This window comes from Hydra vulgaris, chromosome 11 (assembly GCF_038396675.1).
Source record: "Hydra vulgaris chromosome 11, alternate assembly HydraT2T_AEP".
NCBI lineage: Eukaryota > Metazoa > Cnidaria > Hydrozoa > Anthoathecata > Hydridae > Hydra > Hydra vulgaris.
In genome coordinates, this window is record NC_088930.1 from 22752832 (window position 1) to 22777500 (window position 24669).

The following is a 24669-nucleotide window of genomic DNA, read 5'->3' on the forward strand; positions in this document are numbered from 1 at the left end:
ATTTACAAATAGTTTATTAAATATAAAATTTACGTTTTCTTAATGATGTCTTAGCAATAAAGAAGACTTTGTAACATTACGTTGAGCATTTCTGATGAATCGAACAATTTTTATGATAAATAAAAAAAGTTTTTTTAAGTTTTATAAAAGTTTAAAGAAATTATTTGTTTTTTTTTAATTTAAAAAAAACCTGAATGGTTGTATAAAAAGTATGGGACGAAAGTTTTAAAAAATATCTTTGTGTAACCATTAGTGTTTGTTTAAATTGGAATGAACAAGTTTGCATATGATATACTATAGGACCTTTTTAAGAGTATTTAGTACCTATATATAGTATAGGTACTAAATACTCTAAAAAAAGCTAACGCCAAAATTACAATTAAAGTATAATCTACAAATTGAATAAATATAACGCTAGTTTACCGTTATATTGATGTTATATTGTTATATTGATATTATATAACGCTAGTTTACCGTTATATTGATGTTATATTATTATATTGATGTTATATTGATGTTATATTACCTTTATGTTTAGCGTTATACTAGCGTTACTTTTATTCATTATATTGGCGTTTTATTAAGAATAAAATAACAAACGGTTTAAGCATTATATTTAGCATTACATTAAATTTACTATAAACACAATATTTACTATAAATTACTAATACTATAATACTACAAAGTTTACTATAAATTACAATAAAAAAACATTTTACGATAGTTACAATAATAATTACAGTTAATAGTCACAGCAGTAATTACTATTATGGTATTTTTCCTGTTAAATTATGTGCAGTTTGACCATATGCAGCCATATAACATAACATTTATGATAAATTCTAAAATAAATACTACAGTTCAAGTCTAAAGTTTAATTATATAAAGTTAATCAATAAAAATGTGTTTATCTAAATCAAATAGTTACAACAAATAAAGTGTTACATAAAACGCCTGTTGCGCTCAGCTGGCTGCAGACATTGAATTGTACAAAAGAAAAAAAAGTATAATTTTTTAAAAATACATCTTCAAATTTTGTGCAATTTAAGTTTATTTTGAAAAGACATAGTATATAACATTGTGATTGGTACAATCTTATACATACATATATATATATATATATATATATATATATATATATATATATATATATATATATATATATATATATATATATATATATATATATATATATATATATATAAAATAGTATAAATAATATAATTGGTCATTTATAATCAGGGAAGGATCAAGGGGGTACCCTGCGATGACAGGATTCAACCATAATTTATAATAACCTTCTTGCTAACTTAAAAAGAATTTAAGCTTATAAAATACAAGCATATTTATAGAGAGACGTATATAAGAAAAATATCTATGGCTTCAATGTTAGGAGGAATTTAAATAAAACAATAAAAAAAATAGCTCTTCTCCGCTATGCTGAAAGAACTGCTTTGACGAATCATTTTTTAAAGAAAACGGAATAGAGAGAACCCTTTTAATCGAGCATTTAAGAATAATTTTGCTTTGATTACCGTAAATAAAAGCAAAAAATTCTAATAGTTTCAGGATTCATTTGATTTGTAGATGGCAAACAAAATTTGCAGGAACGTTTTATTGAAATGGTTTCTTTGTTTCGGTTATACATAAAATGAGTCCCTAATTATTCTCAAAAAGAATTACTCAATCAAGTGCTTCTTTAATTGATAATATTTTAACCACTGATGTTTTTAACGTATCCTTAAAAAAAGGCATAATTAAAAATGACATATCTGGTCATTTTCCTTTTTTCTTTTCTATAAATATAGATAATAAATTACTTCCTAATGAAAAACAAGTTTTCAAAAAGCGCATTTTTACAAATAAAAACTTTGAATCTTTTAAAGAACAATTATCTCTAATTGATTGGAGCATCGTTAATGCCTCTGATAATACAAACTTAGTTTATAACTCGTTTTTTAAAACTTTCTATGATACTTACGACACTAATTTCCCTGAAGTTAATTTAAATCTCAAAGCTAAAAGTATTAAATCGCCTTGGATTACAAAGGGTTTGCGGAAATCTTCAAAAATTAAACAAAAATTATACATTAATTACTTAAAATGTAAAACAAATTAAAGTAAAATTATATATAAAAAATACGCTAAACTTTTCGAAAGCCACAAAAAAAAAAAAAAAAAAAATTGTTTTATTTTAATTTACTAGATAAATATAAATTAAATTTTAAACGCACTTGGTTTATAATAAGAGAAATTACTGGCTGCAAAAAATGTACATCTCACCCTTTGGCAAACATGGTTAAACATAATAATGAATTTTTATATGATAAAATACAAATTACGGAAGAGTTTAATATTTTGTGACTGTAGGACCAAATCTTGCAAAAAAAAATTCCTATAGTAAACAGTTTAATGAATGATTTATGTTTCCCTCTTATTTGAACTCTTTTGTATTATTTTTTAACAAGTTTGAAACTGCCTTTAAAATGCTACAATCTAACAAAGCAGTAGGCCCTGATGGTGTTAACGGCAGCATTATTATAAGTTCATTTGGTGTAATAAAAGATATACTCTTTCAGATTTTTTCAATATCAATTAAACAGGGAATTTTTCCTCAAGCTCTAAAATTAGCAAAAGTAATACCAATATTAAAAGGTGATGACATTGACAATATAAGTAATTATCGTCCAATTTCACTACTTTCTGTATTCTCTAAAGTTTTAGAAAGAATTTTGTGCAATAAAATTTATAATCATCTTAATATAAACAGTTTATTATACAGCAATCAATTTGGATTCCAAAAAAACAATTCCATTGAACATGCCATTCTACAACTTACAAGAAATATATCTGACTCATTTGAAAATTCTCAATTTACCTTAGGTGCTTTCATTGACTTGGCAAAAGCTTTTGATACTATTAATCACAAAATTATATTTAAAAAGTTGGAGTGGTACGGAATCACTGGAAATATATTAATTTAGCTAAAAAGTTACCCAAATAATTGGAAACAATTTGTTTATGCGGATGATACCGTATCATCTAATTTGTTAACTATTTCATGTAGAGTTCTTCAAGGATCCATATTAGGACCCCTCCTATTTCTAATATATATTAATGATTTACCAAAAGCTTCTAACCTAATGACAATTATGTTTGCTGATGATTCTAACCTATTTCTTTCTCATAAAAATATTTTTATACTTTTTAACAACATGAACATTGAACTAGCCAAAATTTCCGAATGGTTTAGGTAAACAAGCTATCATTAAATATTGATAAAACTAAATGGATTCTTTTTCATCCTTATGGTAAGAAGCACCAGCTGCCTAGCAAATTGCCCTATCTTTTTATCGATAACATAACTATTAAAAGAGTTCTAGTGACAAGATTTTTAGGTGTATATATCGATGAAAATCCTAATTGGAAAAGCCATATTGCTAACTTGTGCAATAAAATTTCAAAGAGTATAGGCATTTTATACAAAATAAGAAACGTTCTTGATAAACATACCTTAATTCAATTATATTATTCGCTAACTCATTGCCATATTAACTATGCAAACATTGCTCGGGGTAGCACTTATAAAAGTAAGCTTAAACCTCTCTATCGGCAACAGAAGCATGCAGCACGCCTTACAAATTTCAAGGACCGTTTTGCTCACGCCAAGCTTTTTTTATATGATATGAAAGCGCTTAATAAGTATCAGTTAAATGTTTTTAATATTCTTTGTTTTATGCATAAATGCAAGACCCACCTATCACCCGTTTTTTTTCGCAACTTGTATTTACAAAGAGATAGAAATAAATATATTTTAAGAAGCGATAATTTAATTCGACAACCATTTTCTCAAACTAATTTTGGAAAATTTTATGGAATAGTATAGTTCTAAATACTTCTAAAGATTTTTCTCATAAATGTAATTTTGATTCTTTTAAACAAAATCTTAAAAAACTCAACAAATTTTTTCAACTGAAAATATACTAATCAACTTTTAAGTTTTTGAAAATCCCTTATCTATATCAGTATATATATATTTAATGTATATACTTATTTATTTATTTTTTTGTTTGTTTTTTCTCAACAAGCAATCATTTAACATTTTTTAGTTTTTAAGTTTTAGAACTTTTCTATTGTAATATTGTATGTTTATTTTTATTTATAATATTATATTACGAACTTTATATACTTAAAGCAGTGGCGGATCCAGCATTTTTTGATCTTTGTGATTGCTTACTTCCAGACATGGAGCTAACTCCAAACATTTTTATGTTTATACTTATGTCAAATAATGAGGGTTTGCAAAAAATTGCGATGATTGGAGGCTGGGAACAAAAGAGCCCCAAAATTTTTGCAACACTTGCCCCAAACGTGAGAGCAACGAGTTGATGAAATATTTTTTGTGCTATTCTCAACTAGACTTATATTCATCAATAATTTTTAAGTTTCATAGTATTTTCTCTAAGCGTTCAAAAATTATGATCATATAAAGTTAAAACCTCCTCAATTTGAGGGGGTTGTAATTTTTATATGGTCATAATTTTTGAACGCTGAGAGGTAATGCTATGAAACTTAAAAATTATTGATGAATATAAGTCTAAGTTGCTGGATCCGCCAATATAATATTATAAAAGTCTTTTATTATTAAATTTAATCTTGTAATAAAAAAGTTTGAACAAAAATAAATAAATAACAAGAATAAAAACATTGAAAATAATAATAATAATAAAAAAATAATATACAAAAATATTAATATATATATATATATATATATATATATATATATATATATATATATATATATAAAAAATAAAAAAAAAATAAATGTATGCATATCTGCTAAAATATGTATGTTGGCTACGTTTGGAGGTGAACCATCCTTTAGTAGTGGTTTGTCGTTTTTGTCTTCAGAAGCGTAAACTTGAAATTTGATAATTTGGCTTAACACACAGCGATAACCATCGTATGGCTAGGTCCTTTTACACAACTTTTTGAACAATCTGGAAATGCATTATATTCAGTCTGGATATGAAATCAAACTATATTGTTTATATTCAGTGATATATAGTGAATAATATATAGCGAAAATTAAGATTCAGTGATTATTTTTGGCGAATAAGATTCAGTGTGCGCAAGTGATTTATCTAGTAAATTATGGACATCATTGTTCGCATGAGTCAGCTGTTCGAAAGACATAGTAATTTGATTGATGCAAGCCGTAAACACCATAGCAAAAGGAAATAACCATTAAAAAAAAAAAAAAAAAGTTCTAATATTTTCAATAGCGGTTTCTCTGTGACAAGACCTGATGGTGTTCTTTGAGTATCCGCGTTTTTTATATTTATTTTTATTATTTATTTCTTAACGATATCTTGACTTGTTAACTTTTCTTTTTATATACACTGCAGGCCAAAAGTTTCCGGACACTTGATATTTTTATATAAAAAGCTAAAATCTATCCTGTATCATTAAATTAACCAATAAAATTAATCTATAATACTTAAACTTACTAATTTTAAGTGTTTATGTAAGTTTGAGGTCAGTAATTGGGTATTACTGACCTCAAACTTAAATAAGTAAGTTTTTTTTTAATTGTTTATTTTAACTTGATATATAGCGTTACATTACTCTTAAGAGTTTGGTCTTGTTAAAGTTATTTATTTGTTGAAACACGAAGTAAATATTTATAATATAATGATAGCCGACTAAAATGATTGAGAATATTTAGTTTTGTTTAGTTTTCATTTGGTATTAATGATGGTTACATTAAAAAGTCTTAAAAAAAATTTTAAAATTTTATAATTCGACTATTCAACTAAAAATATGGGTAAGAAACTTTCTTTAACGGTTGCAAAACGTTCTGAAATAATTACATTACATAAAGAAAGTTATTCATTTCGTAAAATTTGCAAAAAATTAAAAGTTGCCAGAAGTACTGTACAAGATACCATCAAACGATGGAAAGAAACAGGCATTTTTGAAGACAAAAAAAGATCTGGTAGACCACGGAAAACAACAAAAGCAGAAGATAATAGTATAATATTGATGAGTAAAAGGAATCAAAGACTTACAGCCCCGGAAATAACTTCAGGCTTTAATAGGAGTCATTCAAAATCAATTTCATTAACCACTACGAAACGACGTCTTAGACAAGCAGGACTTTCTGGCTGTATAGCGGTCAGGAAACCGTTGCTACGGATTGGAAATAAAAAGAAAAGGTTACAATGGGCCATAGACCACCAAAATTGGACAGAAGGAGACTGGGGAAAAGTACTATGGACCGACGAGTCCAAATTTGAACTGTTTGGGCAAAGACGTAGAATTTACATCAGAAGAACAACACAAGAAAAAATGATCCCAGAGTGTTTAGTGCTGACAATCAAGCATGGTGGTGGGTCGGTTATGGTATGGGGATGTTTTTCTTCAGCTGGTGTTGGTGACCTAGTTAAAATTGAGGGTATTATGAAAAAAGAACAATATAAAACAATTCTAGAAAACAATGCTATACCTTCTGGCTTAAGGACTATTGGTCGTAGTTTTGTTTTCATGCAGGACAATGAACCTAAACACACCTCAAAATTATGTTAGAACTACATAAAGGAACAAAAGGATAATGGTGTCCTCAAAAACATGACCTGGCCGGCCCAATCACCAGATTTGAACCCAATAGAGTTACTGTGGGAAGAATTGGACAGAAAGGTCAGACAAAAATGCCCAACATCCAAAGAGCACCTGTGGCAGATATTAGAAGAATCCTGGTTATCAATTACACCCGAAATAATAGATAAATTAATAAATAGGATGCCACGGATCGCAAAAAAAGTGATAAAAACTCGTGGGTTATTTTTTGACGAAAAGACAGTTTAATAATAATAGTGTTGTTAGTATTTTTTTTCTTTTTTTTTTCCTTAAATAGTAACTATATGTATCTTTTATAAAATAAATATGATATAAGAATTTTTTTGAAATAATGATAGGAGTTTTAATTAAAAAATTAAACAAAATCCAAGTGTCCGGAAACTTTTGGCCTGCAGTGTATATATATATAAAAATATATATATTTTAAAAATATACATTTTTAAAATATATATTTTATTTTTATATATATATTTTTGTATATGTATCGTGAATATTGTAATTTTCAGAGTATTTGAAAAGGGAAAACCTTTTAAATAAAGCAAACTAACTTTATATTTTTAAATAATATTTCTGAGTTTTATACTTCAAAACGTTAACTTTAAAATGTTAACAAAAATAAATTAAAAGGTGTTACAAAGAATAGAAGTGTACTTATAACCTTAAAGGTTTCAAAAAACTTTAAGGTTATAAGTACATTTTTAGGATACAACTATTATTACAAAAGAAACATAACTTTCTTTCTTGCTCTTTACATATAGCATTTTACAATATCAATATTAATATATATCAAATGACCAAACGAGTCACTGAAGTTCATATTTGAATTAAGGTCTTTAGATATATCAGAAAACTTAAAGTACCAGAAAAGCCAAAAAAATAACAAAAGTATTACGACATTAAAATAATAGTTAATAATTTGTTACATATTAATACATCGATTTTAAGGATTATTTTCTTAGAGCATTTCTATGTTTTTGAATTTTGTTTTTATTTCATAATTTCGTTTTTTTTTACATAAATTATATAACGCGTAAAACTTAATTATTTAGGGGGCATAATTTCTAAGCTATGTTTCATTTCATTTTCATGCATGTGTAAACCTTGACTAAGTCACTGTTTGTTAGAGCGCCCTTTTTCTCCAGTTTTTTTTCTTTGGATTTGCCTTTTCAATCAAGTATTTTGTTATGGTGATATGACGCAATATAACATTCTTGGTATCCGCAAGGACATCAACTGCTAAAACAGTTTCATTTTAGCAGTTGATGTCCTCACATTTTAAACAAGTCATTTAAGCTATCTGACATAATTTATATAATTAAAGGATTGTTTATCAGATATAATCTTTTATTGCGTTTTATCATATATAATCTATTTGAAAAAAGATGGTAAGGAAAGCTGTTCAATCTTTTATTATAGGTTGTGGGCACCTTAATAACCTACTTTTTGTTGCGTTGATGTCCAACTCGCACAAGGATGATTAGAAAAATAAAACCTTATTCAATTAAAATGGTGCTTTAGAATAAACTTTTAATTTTTTTTCAAACGTTAGTTTGACTTCACAAGTTGTTTGTCAGCTATCAGTTGTCCCGAAATCCCAGTAAACATTGAACAGTTGGTAAGTAGTTGGCCCGATCCTAATAACCAACTATTAGCTACAGTTGGGCCAATAGTCGGCTATTTAGTTGGTACCGTGAAAAAACGTAACGCTTTTACCAACACTTAGCCAATTTTTTTATAAACTGTTGGTACCATTAACGGCCCAACAGTAATAAAACAGTTGGCTAACAGTTAGTACCATTACCGGCCCAACTATATGATTAACTATATGATACCGGCATTATTGAAAGTGCAAATGTTATAAATGCTTACAATTATCTTTACAACTTGACGTGATGGTGAAAAATAAGTTGCATATTTGAAATCAAAATGAGAAATGCTATACAAAAAACAACTTGTTTGCTCGACACCAGAAATTTTTTGTTGTTGACCTGTGTAATAATGTATTAATAATAATCATTGTAATAACAGTAGTAATAACAATAACAACTACAATAATAATAATAACAGTAGTAATTTAGAACAGTAACATTAATAAAAAACTAGCAGTAAGCAACCTCTAATACGGGTTATGAGTAATTAAATCATTAATAACAAAAACACATTAATAACTTGATATATTATCTAAAAAATTAAATACAAATTTATCTATAGATAATATTTTAACTTTGACTCCCTTTTAGCAATGTCATCGCTTATAGTTAACGACATAAAGACCGCATTAACATCAGTTAAGTTTTTTTAAAATCTGTCAAAACACAGGTACCAGAAAAAGAAAGTCAAGTAAAGCCTGCGAATACCTAAAAAAAGAATTAAAAAATTACAATTTTTAATTAAAAAAGTATTATTTGCATTTTATTGTGAGTAGAATTAGGATAACAATATTAGAGAAAATATAAAGAATAAAAAAATAGCTATAACAGCCTAGGTCTATCAACACAAGTCACAGTAACAATAGCGCATAGCATAAAATATTTGTAAGCATACATTACTGTGTCTCCTGAGTAATTAAAAAAGAAAAGATTATAAAAAGGTTAGACAATGCAATGTAGTAACACTGGCATATAACACCACGACTTAATAAGATATTTTATCAAATAAAATACTTGGACTAAAAAGATTTTATTTATTACAATATTTGAACAATCGAGGGACAATTATAGTTAAACAATTTGAACAATTACACCATAAAATAGCAAGCAACTCGTAAAATATTTCTGTGGTCATTATCAACTGTGGTATTAAGAAATAGGTAAGAGCTCAGTAATTACATAAGTTTTATTAATTCTCCCTCTCATCTAAAAGAGATAGGGAGAGGAAGAAAGTGTTTCCAAAGCAGCATGTTAAAAAAAAGAAAAAGCACGCAATAAATAATAGTAACTGGTTTTATTATGTTACCAGTAAACAAAATTATTTTTACCTTGATATAATTTCCAGCATTTCTAAATTAACATTTCTCCTAACTGTTGACTAATGATTTATAGAGTAAATTTCACATCATATTAAACTTACAAAATTAAAACCATGTTTCAACAGTAAGCAAACTAACCAAGTGATGACAAAGGCATCTAAAAAAAAAGAAAAGAGCATAATTATGTTTGAAATTATAAAAAAATTTAAAGTCATTTAAATTTAAAACTGTTATTAATTGTTACTATAAATAGTAAAATTAATACTTTGCTTTGTTCTAAATTGTCTAAAGTAAAATCAAATTAACAGTGCTTGACACAGACATTAATACTATTGACACTAAATGGCAAGGTTTGTGTTTCGGAGTTAACGAGTTGAGAGAGGGTTGCACCACGAATAATAACTAAAAAAAAAAAAAAAAAACACAAAAAAATGAGTAGCCTCCTCGACTGTAGTGGCCCCCTCGGGCCTTGGGGAGGTGAATAATCTAAAAAAAAAAAAAAAAAAAAAATTCTGGCAAGTAAGTTTTCGGCTCGCTGAGCAGCATTTTTTAGATTTCAACAACGATTATTTCATTTTGCCTAGATCTATCTCTTTCACTTGACAACAACTATTTTCAAGTTGCCTGTTAGCATTTACATTAATAACTTCATTGAGCCTAATATTATCCATTTCAATTTCACTATTATCATTAAACATGTTACCAGTAATATTACTATTGTTACAACTGAATCATAAAAAAATGTAAAAGAATCTTACATTTTTTTATTATTCATTATGGTCTTTTCTAATCAAAGACTATATTTAAACTTAAGATTTATTGAATTCCATATCTTTTTATGTTTATATATATAAGTCTTTTCTCAAAAATATTAAACAATATTTATTTAGATCAATTATTTTTAATTTAACAAAAAATCTAGACTACAATGCACAAAATTATTTACGTAAGTGATCAACAAATTAATGACTGCCATCTATTGATAACTTTTGTGTCAACAAATTACAGTCAGTTTTCCATGTTAAATACATAAAATATATATCTAATATAAAATAAATCCTATATAAAATAAATCCAATATAAAATGAAAAAAAGTTATTAAATTTACTCAAATCAGTACCAATTACTGTGTGAAGTGACTAAAAAACACTTCTGCTCTTTCCAATTGCACTAAAAATAAAACAAAACTTGCTTAGCTAAGTTGCCTAGTTAAATAGAAAAATTAAGCTCAAATTTGCTTGCAGACCTTGCTTGTAAAACCATGAGAATAAAAAACACATTTAGAAAAGCCAAGAAACTACTTAAAAATGACATATGCATCATTGAAGTTTAGACATTGACTGGACTAATTATTAGTAGATGTTTTTAAAAAATTCATACAAATTTTTAATACTATGTTCTTCTATATTGCATAAATCCATCATATGATAAATATGAAATGAAAAAATGTAACAAATAATTAAATACAAAGAAAAACATCATATATGAATCAAAAATCAATGTATCAATAGATTATTGTCAATAACAATATGGGCATAGAAGTAGTTGTTTAGGGAAGTGGTAAAAATAATACCATATAAGCTATACCTACATTTATAGATTCAGTCAATCTCAAACACAAAATGCATACATATAAATTATTATATTATAACATAAATATATATATATATATATATATATATATATATATATATATATATATATATATATATATATATATACATACAGAAATACACACGCAAACATACTACTATATACGCACATATACATTTTAGCTGTATTTTAACTCTTATTAATAGTTAAAATAGAGCTAAAATGTCTTATACAAATACAAAAATGGTGTCATCGTAAAATCAAATTAAAAACTCTAACAAATGTCAAAATTTATATCTGAATGTGTAACTAATGGATAAAAGTAAAATATTTGTACTTACCAGCGTAACGGTTATATTAAAAGGTGAAGGAGAGTTTAAGTTTAAGAGTTTAATTAAAAGGTAAAAAAGTGTTTGAAAGAAAAAAAATGATAAATTGCTTCAAATCAAACTCTTTTAACTTAGACCATGCGACATTTACATAAAATATAATTATAAATTCATTTATAAAACTTACGGGAAACTTTTACGATCCAAAAACACGCAGTATACAGTCGGTTAATGGTTGGCACGGAATGCCAACAGTTAGCCAACTATAGCCATTACTGGCCCGTCAGTTGGACCAACTAAAGTGTGTTTAGCGTCTGGGTTGCGATTGACCTTCCAGACTAGCTAAAGCTCTGAAACTTCCAGCATTTGTGTAAACTTAATAAAAGTTCATGTTGAAATTGTTTTCAGAGCTAACTGGAGAATTTCACTTTTTTGAATCTTTTTTTTTTTAATTTTACTTTATCTTTCAGATTTTACTTTGATTTTACTTTATCTTGATAGCATTTGTGTAGTCCCGATGAACATGCATGTTAAATTTGTTTCCTGTGCAAGGGGGTCATAGCCTTATTTTTTTTCTCTAATATTTTGTTTTTCTTTAAAGTTGGAGTTTATAAGTTTTTAGAAAGAAAGATTTTTTACAGAAAAGCTTTAAAAATATTTTTTTGTGTATATGTTTTAGTAATAATTTTTTTCAGGAGGAAATATGTTAGTGGCCCTGATAAAAATTTACTGCAAAGGAGCCGGGCATATTTGTAGTTATGCTGCTGCTTTTCGCTTCTCTTATTCAGTGTGATTGTAGTCAGAGCTGTCCCAAAGAGGTCTCTCATTGGGAGGGGGTCGTATGTGTTTTTTGCCAACTAGAGACACACACGCACATAAAAAAAAAAAGGTCTTTGATTTTTGATATTTGCCAACTAACAGTCTTTTAAAAAAAACTTTTAAATAACTGATGTAAATAACATCAAGATTAATTAAAAAAAAAAATTAAAGTTAAAAAAGTAAAAATGTAAAAAAAAATTTATAACTTTTTATAACCACAACAACCGCTTATTTTAATTTATTTAGTATAGCGAGTTTTTTAGTAGGATGGTTCAAAAAAGTAGGATGGTTAGTAGGATGGTTCAAAAAAGCAAACTTTTAAGTTTAAAATTAAATGTGTCTTGATGTTATTTTATCATACAGATGAAATAACACTAATTTCTTTTTTTTTTCAATAAATTTTTGTGGTTTTTTTATACTTTTAATTTTCAAAAATTTAAAGTAAAAAAGTTAACAAAAGTGCAAATCACAATATTTAAACAACCAGATTTCAATCACATATTGAAAATCAGGCCCGAAGAAAGCTTTTTGTTTTTGTTTGAGAATTTAACTTTAGTAACAACATGGAGCAAACTCCAAATGTTACATAATTGTATTGCAATAATCGGAGTCTGTTAACAATAAACCCCTTAAATGTTGACTTCCCTTTTATGCCATTAGTGTGAGAGAGATGAGTTTATAACATTTATAAATACATTTTTTAACATTTTAAACTAAATTTAAGTTTATTAACAAGTCTCTAATGTCATGCAGTAATCCCTTAGTGTTCAAAAACTATGACCATATAAATTTTGAGCAACCTCGCCAATTATTTAGGGGATTTAAAAGGGGATTTTATAATTATCAAATTAATTCTTTTTTTAAATATAATTTTGTCATTGATTTTTGTTTTTTTTATTACATAAAGACATTCTTTAATGCAGTGATGGATTTTTAATTTTTATAATTCTTTATTTTTCTAAATTTGCCATTATAAATTATTAATTTTCTTTTGTAAAATATACGAAAGGCGGGGAAAAGAAGAAAACAAAAATTATTGCCAAGCTCCTAAATATCTGTACATAATAAAATCATTAAAAACTTGTCATTAAAAATTGATGATCATGTGTTTTTCTGAAGTTTGACTTTAATAAGCTTATTTTACAATTATAGTTTTACAATTATAGTTTTGTATTTTTTGGGAATATATCTAAAAAATTAGTATATATGTATCTGAAATACCAAATTCTCCTGTTTTAGTATGTTATTTTAAAAAAACGTAAAATAACATACTAAAACAGAAGAAATATTGCAAAAATAACAGAAATTTTGAATAATTTTATTTTTTTAACATATAAATAAAATGGTTAAAAAAAATATTATTCATATAAATTAAACAAAATATAAGACTTAACTTTAAATTGATTTAAATACAAGTATTGCGTGGTATTATACCACGTTAAAAGCGATGTAAAAAGGTTTCATAATTTGAAAATACAGCGATTCCTTTTATCACCAAACCTATTAAAATTACTTAATCAACAGCATCTTTAACTAATAGTATTATTAATAGCTACATACAAATGAGATCTTTTAATGTGTTAAAAACCATATTAAACTCATTTAAAGACTTTATGGTAACCAATAACATAATGATGCCTGCTTGCGTAAACTCTGAGATAACCAATGATTTTGGTTAATAAATATGCTTTCGGTAAGTAAAACATACTAAAGTGCCAAACTTAAGTATGTTCTTGTTTATATCACATTAGAATGTTTAGGAAAATATTGAAACAACCACCTTATTTGGTTTAGGTGTAAACTTTATACAATCATAACCATTCAATTTTGAATTTTAAAACCTGTCAACTTAAATTTAGTGTAAAAAAATTAAAATAAAAAGTTAATTTTGATAAAATTTGATGCCCTCACATTTGGGTAAAGATGGTAAATGTTTTAGGGTTTTATTTTTCCAAGCTCTAATCACCACAAGTTTTATTTCTTAATCTATGTAAAAATCATTGCTTAGCTACATCTCCGGTTATATGTATATTACACAGTGGCGTAGCAAAATATTTTTGGCCAGTAGGCATACTGGTCCAGGTACCCGATTTCTGTTTCTCTGGAACAATAACTTTTACTAAAAAAACACCAACAAAATAAACTCTTTAAATACGTCTTGGGGCTCCTAAACCTCTCAGCCCTGGGCCTAATTGCTTGAGGGACATTCAAACACCAAAAAATCCTGGATCCACCTCTGTGTGTGTCACTCCTTGTAAATATTGGACGTTATTACTTTTGGAGAGAACCGAAAAAACTCTTTTGGGGTCTTGTTATATACACATAGGTGACTTACCTGGCAAATTTTCAAATCTTTTACCGACATCCAAGGGAGAAAAAGCAATTTGAAGTTTTTAGTAAAAATATTCAAAAAAGAACCAAAAATGTCAAAAATCATTTTTGTTTATTGGCATTAATTTTCTTCAAAAGTGAAATTTTCTTGTACAATGATACCAAAATATTACAAACACAATTAATTAAAATAGTTTTACAATTTTGTGCCAATAATTTCAAATATTGCTTCTGATAGAGTTAAGAATTCAATGTTTTTAACACTTGGAAACAAAATTCTCTGAAAATACTTTTAAACATTTTTCTGAAAATATTTCTTCTAACTTTTAAGCATGTTTGCAATTCCACAACACAGTGTAGAAGCTGGGTTCCATACTCAGGATGTGAAGGGCTTCGCTTGAATCTTTGTCAGTGAGTCTTAAACTTCGAATGCATTGCTTCAGTTGCTTGTTCACCGAACAATCCAAGTGCAGACCCATGTCGATCAATGAACTCGGAAATGTGATAAAAAACTGCATGTGCGTTTGGAGTCACTGTAACTGGCAGAGAGATAAAAGAATCTTTGAACTTTTCAAATTTTTCTTTGAAGTCACCCTCAAGTGGCTTTCCGAAGCAGAAAGATACAATATCTCTAAAAGTGCTAAATGTTTCAATGAAACCTTGAGCTTCATAAGCACAAGCTTTTTCAGCCAGTCTTTGAAGAATGTCAACATTTTGCAAAAGTTTGTGACATTCATTTCTAGCAAATTGTCCCCCGTGGTTTGGCTGAAGTTGAATGTGCAACAGAGCAGGCTATTGTTTTGCTCCTAAGTTCTGAAAGATTTTTAAAAAGATGAGAGACAATTCCAAGTAGTAACCATGAGCGAGACTAGGTTTTTGAAACCGAGACGAGAAGTTAATACTTCTCCTGAGATCGAGAACGAGAAATTTAACTAAATTAACGAAATTTAAATTTTTGAAAACAAATTTATGAAAATCCAAGGAAATAAAAAAATGTGAACATGGTTTTGACAAATAGACACAAATGACATTTGTCAAATGTAAACAACTTTTTCAAAAATTAATGAGCGTCTGATTCTGATTCAAGCAACTCAGCTGCAACTGTTGACTGGTGAGTTAAAGAAGCCAAATCTTTGCATGTTTGCAACGCATCATCCATTCCAGCAGTCATTCCAAATGAGTCTCGAACTGCACATTGCAAAATATGATTGTTGCACAAGTATTGGTCAAGGCGCTTTGACAATTTGACTGCAAGCTTCATGTTTCTTGCCTGGTCGTTCACGCAGTACATTGGCAAATCAGCAGGCAAATTTAGTTCTTCTAAGAAAAAAAGATACCTGTGTGTCTGCCTGGGAACTGTTGGACATGGGATGTCCAGTGATGTAGTCTCCAATTTTCGTCAATAGCATGAAAAGTCCAAGAGATGTAGCTGTCCTGAGCTCTAGAAGTCCAAAGGTCAGAAGTAAATGCAACACTTTTTAGATTTGGCGTAATCTCTGTTATTATGCTCTTCATTCCAGCTTGCACTTCTCTTGACTGAATTGAAAGCTTTCTTGAATATGTTGTTCTGTGATGAAGGCTCAGTTTAGGGTTCGCAATGTCAAACAATTTCTTGAAACCTCTTCATTCAACTGCTGAAAAGGATGCCAGATCAGTGCAAAAGTAATCCAGCATTGCAGAGTCAAACTGTTTTTGAACAGAATTCTTTGTCACATTTGGACTTTGTTTCAAGCATTTCGACCATGGTTCGTTGTTTCTTCTTAGGAGGAGGAAGAAGAGAGTCGTCAGTTTTTTCAGAATACTCAAAATAATCTTGGCTGTGTTTTTTTTCGAGGTGACGATGAAGTCCGCTTGTGTTTCCATTTTTTGTTTTCAAAGACTTTTTGCACGCCTTGCATTCAGCACCGTCACTTGTTTTTTGAAAATATCTCCAGATTTTGTTTTTTCTTGGTGACATTTTTGATGGTTGAAATGAGGAAAGAATATTTCTTTTCAATATGAACAATATGTGTCAAGTTGAATTCCACTGGTAAACTAATGAAATTAAATCGAAAGTGCACCATTTTATACAAAAAGTTTTTGTATTTAAAATCTAATTAAAAATATTTAAAATCTACTTAAAATTTTTCAATGAAATTTAAAAAAAAAATCTTATTAAAATATGTAATTAAAAATCTAATTAAAAATTTAATTTATTTTTGTCAAAAACAAATTAAATTTTTAATTAGATTTATTAAAATCAAGGAGTCAAAATATTAATTAATTAAAAAAAACAAATTATTAAGCATTTTGTAAATTATAATATTTTTTAATTTGGAAAATAATATAATATTTAAGTCTCGTTCTACTTCTCGCAAGAATTTTCTACTGCTCGTTTCTCACGAGAAGTCCCAATACTCACGAGAAATGAGACGAGATCTCGCTTATGGTTACCTAGTAGCAAAGGTAGTTCCATTGATGGAATGATGTCCAAAATAAGTCTCAAGTCCTCCATGTTGATCAAAGGAGGATGAATTGTGTTGTCAAAATCTTTAGCCATTTTGAATTTGGGGCCAGCAGACACAAATGCTCTGTAGCTCTCTTGTATTGAACCAAAACTTCTGGAAACTTCACATTCTGAGAGGTTGTCTGAATCGATGTTACACCAACAGTAGGGGTGTTTACTTGAATGAGACTGAATTCCACATATGATAGCAATTTTGAGATCACAAGAGATGACAAAAGAGACGTCTTCATCATGGATTTGGTCCATCATCACTTTGACAGTCGCATATGTTTCAGGCACATCTTCCACAATTGCAATGAGTTGACGCTTCACACCTGTATCACGAAAAATTGAGTAAGTGAGTAGGCATGAACTTTATTGTTGAGGACTTTTTGACTAATCAACTTCTTCTGTGCTTATAATGCCAAGACTAATTTTCAGAAATGAACCACTGCCATCTATTCCCAGCTTGACTAAAGTGGAGTTATCTCTTGAATGCAAAACATGATTTGTTAAGTCTTGCAGGTTTTTGCAGTGAACCATTGATTGCTTTTCTTCTTTTCCCTCTTCCATGGTAAAATTTGACTCTGACCGGGTGAAGAAATCTGCAAGAGTTTGTCCAGCAGCAGCAAATTTTTGCTCAAAATATGGCTCAACTAGTCGAATCCCAGTGGATTTGTTCCGCATTGATGCTAGAAGTCTCATTCTTGTATAGAAAAGTCCAGTGTTTAGTTGAACATTCACTAAACTTTGTGTTGTAAAAGGTGTGCTGTTAACTTTGTGAGCAATGGAAGGGTCTGAATAAAAAAAAAAAAAACAAGTTCATCTCTTTCGAAATAATTTCACAACAAAATCTATTTTTTCTAGCTTATTGATATGAAATTCAGACCATTGCATAGGATGGTTCTCTATTGGTTAAACAAAATTCAAAGAAGTTACAATAATAGAACTATTTTGGCCACAATTTTATTGCTCTAAATCAAAACTATGTTATCTTATAGTATTTCATTGTATTTTAACAAGTAATGTGGTATAAACAAAAAACATCAATGCAAAATTAATTTAAACGGTATTATTTTTTAATATGTTTACCTTGCATAGCGGATAAAAAATACTAAAAACCAGAGGAAACATATAATACAAATCACTGCATATTTTTGATATGTAAAGAAAAAAATGCCTCAAATCTAAATGTGTACATGACAATTTCCAGTAGACCAATTTGAAATGTATGCTATTAACATTGCCATTTTGCATATTGCTATTTCAAGAAGTTTTAGTGCATATGTATTAGGGTGGCTCTTAAAACAACATTTTTGAAAAAAACCTGTTCCTACCCCTTTACTTTGTTCTATATAATACTAAAACACTAGGTTTAAAATTTTTTTTGAACAAAAAATTATTTTAGGGGTAGCTCAAGACCCTTAAAAATTTGACTGGTCCCTAAAATTTTGAAAATAAAAGTTCTTCTAAAGTATGTCAACCTGGTACTCAAAAGAAGCCAAATTATATAAAAACTTTAAAAATAATAATCAATTTACAAAAAAATAACTTTTTTATAAAAACTAATGTTTTTAAGCTGAAAATAAAAAAAAATAAAAACTAATGTTTTTAAGCTGAAAATAAAAAAAGTCATTATTTTCAAGTTTTAAAAAAATAGTTTTTTTAAGTATGCTTTTTTTGTAAAGTGATTACTGTTTTTGAAGTTTTTATATAATTTCGCTTCTTTTGAGTACCAGGTTGACATACTTTAGAAGAACTTTTATTTTCAAAATTTTAGGGACCAGTCAAATTTTTAAGGGTCTTGAGCTACCCCTAAAATAATTTTTTGTTCAAAAAAAATTTTAAACCTAGTGTTTTAGTATTATATAGAACAAAGTAAAGGGGTAGGAACAGGTTTTTTTCAAAAATGTTGTTTTAAGAGCCACCCTAATATGTATAATATATTATAGTATACAGCAGCAAATTTAATATGCAAGGGGTCAAAATGATGTGTCTAAGAGATGAACTTCTGTATTCAAATGTTACCTGGTGTGACTGGAAACAATTTTCCACCAGTTCCTTGACTGAGTCTAACTGTTCCATGAGGAGAAGCTTCTTTGTTGGCAATGACAGATACTGCAATTTGCTCTGCCCCTTTAATGTCATCTTGCACCAATGACTGTAAATTTCTGTGTCTTGTTACAAAAATGTCTGTGACCTCGAGCTATGACTGACAAACTTTGCGTGCACCTTTTTTTCTGCAGATGGAGGTTGTTGAATTGCACTTGATGTCCCTGGTGTTGCAATAGTTTGTTCCTTAGTTTGTTGCTTAGATAATGATTGAACGAAGATTGGATGTTGTTGATTTAAATTGAGCCTACTGATTTGGCAAATGAGGCATTCACACCTATTTGCTGTTCTTGAAAGAGGCTTTATAACAATAAAGTCAAAATTGTAAAGTGGTGGTAGTGGACTGTTCAAATCACCATTGTCTCTTTTTTGCAGAAGAATACGACAAGTGTTGCAAATTCCTCTTGGAACTCTTTCATCCTCAAATTTCAAATCACTTTTTACAAGTTTCAGCACTCGTGCAATCATAAAGTCAGTTAATTCTCTGTCACATTTTCTCATGCACAAAAAGCAAACAGTTTTTCTGCTATCTTCATGAGTTCTGGCTTTGTTTGGCATTTTGATTTGTAACAAAAACATTTTTCACCACTGTAAACAAAAAACTTGATATTTATATTTTCTTCAGAGTTGTTTACTTTCTACTTTTTATATTCTTTGGAACCTAAAAAGAATTTTTTGGAACTAAATTACTAAATATTTCTTAAAGTTCTGCTAGACATTTCTTATAATTTTATTTAATTGACAAATAAATTTACTTTTAGCACTTTTAGCCAATAATTTCCACATTAAAATATATTTTATAGAAAATGGTGAAATTTAATTTAAGAGGTTGAATTCCTTGCTTTTACACTCAAATACTGATTAAGATCAATTAAAATAACAAAATTACAAAAAGAAACTAAACGTTTTTTGACGAGTTTTGGTTCTTTTTTGGATATTTTTACTAAAAACTTCAAATTGCTTTTTCTTCCTTGGACGTCGGTAAAAGATTTTGAACATTTGCCAGGTAAGTCACCCATCTGTATATAACAAGACCTTAAAAGGGTTTTTTCGGTGCTCTCCAAAAGTATTAACCTCCAATATTCACAGGGTGTGGTGTGTTTGTGTATGTGTGTGTGTGTGTGTGTGTGTGTGTGTGTGTGTGTGTGTGTGTGTGTGTGTGTGTGTGTATATATATATATAAATCAGTAGAAAATCACCTAATGAAAATTTTTCTAATTTACCATTGTGTTTCATCAATAAAGACTCATCAGAAAAAAAGGTTTTTTCTGATGAGTCTTTATTTTTCTCAGAAACACAGTGCTAAATGAGAAAAACTTTTGTTAAGTGATTTTCTACTAATTTATAATTACTCTGTTCTTTTAAGAACATTGAGCACTCTATATTGTAGAACACATTTTAAAATTATTTAAATATATATATATATATATATATATATATATATATATATATATATATATATATATATATATATATATATATATATATATATATATATATATATATATATATATATATGTAAATTATGTTAGTGTGATTTACAAATAGAGTGAATTTATTATTGCTCTGTTCTTAAAGAACAGAGCAATAATAAATTAGTAAATTAGTACTCTTCCTGATGATCCAGCATTGGTGAAACTTAAAGTAGAAGATAAATGTTAGATAAGTGTTTTTACTAATTATATATATATATAAATATATATATATATATATATATATATATATATATATATATATATATATATATATATATATATATATATATATATATATATATATATTTATACCAAAATTCATAGCATTTCTAAACTTTTGCTTTTATAGTGTAATTGAAAAAGGATATCTCTTCTTTTATATTTCGCTTTAAGTGTGTTTTTTCTTCGCACAGATTTAAACCACACAATATTACAAGCTTAGCAAATCCATTTTTGCATTTAACAGGAACTTCAGGTGAAACATGAAATTGCAAATCAATACTTGAATCAATCACATCTAAAAATAAAAAAGTATTTATATTTATAGAACTGTAATCTATTTTTTAACAATACTGAAAATGTAAAAAAAGTAAAACTTATATATAAATTTAAAAACAAATAATGTTTTGTAACAAATATAAATTTTAGGTTTATAACTAACCACTTCTTGAATAATTTTGTTCATTTTGCAAACAAATGTTTGTATGCGTTGATCTTCGAGGATATTGTCGGAGTGCTGAATTTTTTCATAAGTTTGCTTTCTGTGTTAGTCTTGATAGTCTTTTTCTGTAAGACACTTGTTTGTTCTCGGATCAAAGAAACATGCTAGCAAACCTTGCAACTTTTGTTTCATAGACATCTTTTCAACAAAGTATACCTTCATGAACTTGTGAAGACTAGCTTATAACATATTCTCTCTTTCCACCGTAGGAGATGGTTGTAAAAGAAAACATTTAGCTGAAGATTCATTTTCAAAAAAGTTCATTAACGTTTTTTTGACAAATTTTGCCAAAGAAAGTGTTGGAAAAATTTTGTAGAGAGAAGTTCAATTTAATGTAGAATGTCAAGGAACTTCCAGTCATCTGATAACAAAGTTAGTTTCTTGAGTTTATTAAACTGTTTTTCTGTTAACCCATCGATAGTGCCAGTATCTATGGTAATTTTATTATAAACATATTTCACTTTTATTATCTTAATAATCATCAAAAATGTTGAGTTCCTCCTCCTCGCTACATTCTCCATCATCTGAGCTAATGTTTTCTTTGTCATAAGTGCATGCAATTTCTTCTTGATCGTCAGATGAAATATTTCCATTAGATTCAATATCGTTTTCATTATAATTATTGTAATATATAAGATCTTTAGATTTACATTATGACAAATGCATGAAAGTCGTAAAGCAATAGATCCCATCGCCTTTTTAATATCATCAGTGTTGTCAGTTGTAATTAAAATAATTTTAGATTCAATTTCAAGTTTATTAATTTCTTTTTGTACAAATGCTGTAAGTCTATTACTTAATTGCCTTTCGTAAAACCTACAAAAGCAAACTATTTTTGATTTATATTTAAACTTTTTTGTTAAGTAATGCGCTGTTATGCAAAGCCAATACGATCCAATTGATTTAAGCTTAGCTTTAAGATCATTCTTGTATTGAAAGTACCGCTTTCCCAATCGATTAGCTATTGTCTTTTGATGAGGCGGCTTGTAATGCGGAGCAAGAGTGTTTAAAAGGAGTTGCATACCAGGTTTATGAAAATCGTTGAAAGGGCGGCTATCTTGAATTATGCAATTTATCATGGCTTACTCTATTTCATCTCTGTTCTGCGTTCCGAAGAATTGATCTTGAGCAATTTTTTTTTTTGAGAATCGTTAAGGTACTCTGGTTTTTTATGAACATGAAAAATATGTTTCGGCAGATTTGGCTCAGGCCCACATACAAGCTTTCCATTTTATGGACACATCAAACAAATATACTTATTAGCTTTGGAAAAAAAATGAAAATAGTGACTTAATGGGTAATGCCTTCATTTTACAGACTTTATAATTTGATCATTGTCAGTATAAGAGTTCGAACTTATAATATAAAAAAACCTTGTTAGAATATATTTCACATATTAACGCAAATTAAAGACCGATTTCAAACACATGACTGTATAAGAGTATTTTTACCACTTATAATTTTTTAATAATATTATTATTATGCTCTGTTTTCATTAGCTAGACATGTTCATATTTTATTATACAAAATATGTTTGCAAATATACCTGAATATGTACTATTGCCGCCAGATTAACCTCTAGATTCTACAGTTTTTATGTTTCTTTAAGATAAAGACAAATGTTTTTGATGATGTATGTTGATAAAGGCTTGCGTTCCAAATAAAAATCTTTTAGATAATCTTCTGTCTTTATCTTTTTTTCCAGCCATATCTGTCAAAATAAAAATTAAGCGGTACTGGTGCTTTGATCTCGTTTATATTATTTATACAAATTCAATAATGAAATGAAAATAGAAAAAATTAATAAATCAACTACGTATTTTCATTAGAATAATAAATTTTAATATATATATATATAAATGGAAATAGGCAAAATATTAAAATTACTACAAAAAAGAATGAAAAAGTTGCGGCAATCTGATTTCTGATATTTAACAGTAGTTAGCGGAAGTGGAACTCCAATTTTTTGATTTTTTTTAACAGTTCTGCTATTCTGGTTTCCTGTTTTATTTTTTTGTAACTAATAATGTAATTTATTGCTAGAAAAAGATTCTCAATATCATATTTTTACTTTAAGTTATTAGAGCATTGTTGTGTATTCCACTGAGAAATTCTTGTATCTGCTCAGGATATTTTATTTTTATGCTTTTTATTTGATGGTATGTCAGAACATAATTTTTGTTTCTCAGAAAGTTCAATTTCTTTCCAAAAAAAATATAGCTTAACACTTTAGATAAAACCAAAATATTTGTTATGAATGACATAACACTTGTATTAATTTATTTTTTATTTAAAAATAACTATTTTTGTCATGTTTCTGTTCTGTGTTATATTTCAGTGAATGTGATAAAGGTGTTAACTACTGTAATAAAACAACTACTGTAATAAAAAAGTAATCAAATATATTATCAGTTCCGTATTATTGGCAGGGCACACCCAGCACCGGGTGCACAGTTTTATTATGGTGCCCCTAATGTTTGGTTGTCCTCACGCATAAGGGGCCCTACAATAAAATCGAGGATCTTTTTTTTTAATTAATTTTTTTAGTCTTTGATTTTGTTTACCCACTGTCACAAAGAGCCTCACCTGGGGGCCAGGTGGCAGTGGGTAACCGAAAGGGTCTTAACTTTTTGTAAAAAGATACATGGTCTCTTATATATTGTCTATAGAGTATGGAAGGTATATAGAAGACTTTGAAGATACTAATTTTTATTTATAGAATTTTGCCTCTAACATGTTAACATGCTTATAAGTATTCTTGTTAACAAAAATACTTATAAGCATGTTTACGGTCAAATAATTCTGTAAACAATTTTTAAACAAAAAAGTTTTATAAATGAATTTGTATAATAAATATTTTTAATAAACACTTAAAAAATGTTATTCCCCAAAATATACAAAGCGTTTGTTTTTTCTTTATAAATCTCATTTTAGATCAACAACAAAACGTAGCAATATATACTTCCTTTTGCTTTTTTAAAATAAAATATTATTTAGAACGTGTGTAACTCGCAGAAGGTATCGTAAAAACATTTTGAGTTTTAACATTCACGTCAAACCACAGATTGTTGTGCGTTATTTATGGAATGAAAATATATAGACATTTTTTAAAATAATAATGTCTATATATACCATAGATATATAAATTACTGGATACGGCACAGGCAGAAATAATTGAAGCCGGGCAAACTTTACTT

General features: G+C 27.9%; 1 long non-coding RNA gene across 1 annotated transcript in view; it reads right to left on the reverse strand.

Moving 5' to 3' along the window:
- Window positions 1-8800: 8800 nt before the first annotated feature.
- LOC136087527 (uncharacterized) overlaps window positions 8801-24669 on the reverse strand; it is a 43739-nt gene continuing 27870 nt past the window's right edge. The window contains exons 3-7 of the long non-coding RNA XR_010641848.1: window positions 23019-23183; window positions 10728-10777; window positions 9873-10009; window positions 9617-9764; window positions 8801-8996 (exon numbers count right to left, since the gene is read on the reverse strand). This is a non-coding gene — a long non-coding RNA (uncharacterized LOC136087527). The remainder of the gene's footprint in view (window positions 8997-9616; window positions 9765-9872; window positions 10010-10727; window positions 10778-23018; window positions 23184-24669) is intronic.